Below are 4,174 nucleotides of genomic sequence, written 5' to 3' on the forward strand. Positions count from 1 at the left end.
TCATCAGTATGTCTAGGTCAATAACATCAAAAGCAGCAGATAGATCGTAAAATATACTTATAACTATATATCCTGCATCAATTTTTTCAGTTACATATTTAAATAATTCAAAACAAGCACTATTTGTAGAAAAATTTGCCCTAAAACCATGCTGTCTGTTTGTCAATATGTTATGTTCTTCATAAAATTTATTTATTCTATTACAAATTACTTTCTGGTAAATTTTGGCAATATTATGAATTTTATATAGGGGTCTATAGTTATTTATTACATGTTTTTCATTATTCTTATGTAATGGGCATATAATGCTTTCTTTAAGTGGTGCTGGGTATACACCAGTCTCAAACGTTTCATTTATCATGTCAGATATTATATTTGAAAAATACAAGTCATTATTTTTGATAATTCTTGTTGGTATATCTTTGAATCCACTCCCATTGTTGTTTGGTAATTTATTTATTATTTTTCTGATTTCACTTGGGGTGGTTGGATCCAATTTCATACTTTCTTCAACATATGGATTCATTTCTTTTATTATTTGATCTCTGTTTTCAATGTTGGGTAATACATTTTCTTCTATTTTTTCTTTTACTGAATTTATAAAAAAATCTTTAAATCTTTCTGAGAGTTCTTTTGCTTCATTTATTATTTCGTTGTTAATTACAAGTTCTATTTTTTTCTTTTTCTTTATTGCTCCCGTGGCCATATAGTAGAATCCCCACATTGTTTTCTGTTTATTTTCGGATTTTTTAATTTTTGTTAATGTATAATCTTTTTTATTCTTTCTAATTTGTTTGATGTATTCTTTTCTTCTCTTTCTCATTTCTTCAATGTTGACATTCCCTTTTGCTTTAATCTCTCTAAGTTCTTTTCCTTTCTTTCTTAACTCATTTGTCATCCATTTTTTTCTTTTAATTTTGGGGTTTATTTTTATCTTTATTAACGGGTATGCATTATCATGACAGTATAGAATTTTATCAATAAATTTATTCCATTTATCATCTATGTTATGGTCATTCATAATTTCTGACATATCCATTCTATTTAATAGTTCTTTCATTCTTTCATGATTTTCATTTTTATTGTAAAATCTTTTTAATATTGTATTTTGTTCATTATTTTGTCTTATTTCATCAATTTTAAATTTTATAATTTGACATTTATGATCAGATATTTTATAATCAACATTATATTTTGATACATAATCAAAGTCTTTGTTAATTATAATATAATCTAGTCCAGTTTGAGATATTGGTCTTGTTACCTCATCGATGATGTGTTTTAATTGATTAGATTCCATGATATCTAAGAGCTTTTTATAGTTTGTTTTGGATTTTTTCTGGTGGTCAATATTTAAATCACCACATATGATCACTTTAGTTTTATATATTTTTAACTTTTCCATCATCGTTTCCATTTTTGTATAGAATGTGTCCATATGACCATTATTCTTTTTGTCATCTGTTCTATAAATGCATATTATAATCATTTTAATATTTTTGGACTCCATTATTTTAACCCCACAACATTCAAATGTTACATCACAGGCAATGTTACTCATGTCTATTTCTTGGATATCCCACTTACAATTATTTATCGGCTTATAATATATTGCAGATCCTCCATGTTCCATAGTTTCCCTACAATAGTGAGCAACAAGCTCATATTCTTCTATTCCAGTAACAGTAATCTGGTTTTGTTTAAGCCAATGTTCCGTTATGCATAGGAAATTCACTTTATACTCCTCAGTGAGTTCCTCGAATATTTCGATTTTGTTTTGGATAGATTGTGCATTTTGATGCAATAGCGTCATTGTGTTCATTTGTGTATTATTGACATGTACCATCGATTTATTTTGATACAGCCCATTTAACAAAACATTTTTAATATTATTTCTATACTCATGATTGTGTGATTTGTCTTCCTTGATTAATTCATCTTCATTAATAGTACCTATCATCCTATGGTTTTGATTCATACATAAACTATTGTCAATATTATTAATAATTGTGACTTCATCTATGTGAACGTCTTGTCCATTTGACACTTTGCTATATTCATGATCATTGTCTGACATTATGTCGATTTGAGGCATTTTTGCCAGATTGTCAATACTTTTTGTAACTTCATCAACGTGAACGTCTTGTCTTGATATTGAATGTGTATCCTTTTTGTTTTTAGGATTGTCAATATTGTTTACAAAAAACTTTGTCCCTTTGGATGGGTATCATTTTGAATAATTTTGTTTCTACATTGTTGGCATGTTTGTATTCTCTTTTCATGGATATTCATGTTACCGTGTCTATTTGTCCTATTTCGTAATTCTGGCCATACTTCCTTTTCATTGTTTTGTGTTTTATTATTCATTGTCTGCTGATGGTTCCATTTGTTGCCATACACTTGTTGTTTCCAATCTGTGTGGTTATCTGGTTTGTGATTTTGCCATTGTTTATTGTATGGGTATGTATACATATTATTTCTTTCATTTTGTCTTCCCTTTTTCATGTGCCAATAATTGTATTGCCCATTATAATTGGTATTTCGATATAAATTATTTTCTTGTTCTTTTTGGTATTCATTTCCATTTTCTTTTCCATCCTTTTCTATTCGGCTATTTTCACTGTTTATCTTCTCGATTATTTTTGTACATAACCATGTTTTTCCTTTTCTCCCCAAATGGATTCCATCGATTGCCAGGTGCCAAGGTTTTATAAATTTATTTGGATCAATAATGTCAATATTTTTGAAATTGTTGATATTATGTTTTATAAGCGTATTGAGTCTAACAATGTCTTTGTTATTATTGTTGTTTTGAGGAGGTATTAATATCATTATAATCCTGCATTTCATTTGGTTTATTTTATCGAGTTGTAGCTTGATTTCTTCCCAGGTACTTTTATATAGGTCATTGGTTCCTCCTGATAATACCATTATATCATTATCATTATAATTTTGAGGTAGTAGATCTTCAGTAATATTTTTGATTGTAGCGCCAGGTCGAAAATTTTCTTTTATAATGATTTCATTTGTATTTTGCTTATTTATTTCTTGTTTCATATATCTTATATGACTATCGCCCACTAGGTGAACTATCTTCTTACTAATAGTTGATTGTTTGGTATCATTATTGGTTTTTTGTTTGTCATTTCCAATAATTTCTTCCATAATTTTCTTTACATCTTGTATGACATTCTTCATATTCTTCATTTCTTCTTCCATAATTTCCAATTTTCCTTTTTTATCAGCTTTTATTTCTTCCTTTTTATTACAATTTGTATTTTTTTTATTTAAATTTACATTATTTTCTTTCTGATAATCATTATTATTTTTCTTTCCATTGTTATCGTCCTTCTTTTGCTTGTTCTTCTTTTGTTTTTTTCTCAGTGTAATCTTACTAAAATCTTGAGGTGTTATTGGTATATTTTCCAGCATATTATTACTTTCTATGTTATCTTTTTTGTTCATTTCTACTTCTGTGAGCTCTTGATGAAGTGATCTTTCATTTATGGAAGTGATCTTTCATATGGACAGGGTTACGTGTTAACCTACGTGGTAGCTACGACGCGACGGGAGGAATAGGGTTACGTGTGATGGCCAGGGGGGGACATGGCACAAGGGGTAGAGAAAGAGAAATGACATAAATAGTTCGAGATAAACCAGTATGCGGAGGCTTCTATCACGTAGGAAAAATTGTGGTGACATTGTTTAGAATTACCTACAATCTATAATACCAATTGTCTCGTTTTGCTCTTGTTTTAGAAAGTCCGGAATTAAAAAAAAAAAAAAAAAAAAAAAAAAAAAATTTTTTTGGCCACAACAACAAAAATAAATACAATAAACTAACGAGGCTGAAACAACTGAAACATCGCTAATTTACAGCGAAATTTATTCTTTTTTCCTATATGTTTAATAACTATATAAAAGTGAATAAATACTTTACTCTTACCGTAGTAACCATTGTTAAATGCCTCGAATTAATGGCCTTTTTTCTACATGCCAAAAGACTCTCGAATCATGGACAGTAGGCAGTGCGTGGGATGGAGGGGTTTAGATGGAGGCGGAAGGTATTACGACACATATAGAACTGTACTTGAGATTGGAACTTGGGAAATGAAACAGAATTTCACAAATTCTTCATCAATATCTTTCTAAAAAGTTTCATTGAACGTATCTC

The sequence above is a fragment of the Diaphorina citri genome, unplaced genomic scaffold, assembly GCF_000475195.1.
Source record: "Diaphorina citri unplaced genomic scaffold, Diaci psyllid genome assembly version 1.1 scaffold2485, whole genome shotgun sequence".
NCBI lineage: Eukaryota > Metazoa > Arthropoda > Insecta > Hemiptera > Psyllidae > Diaphorina > Diaphorina citri.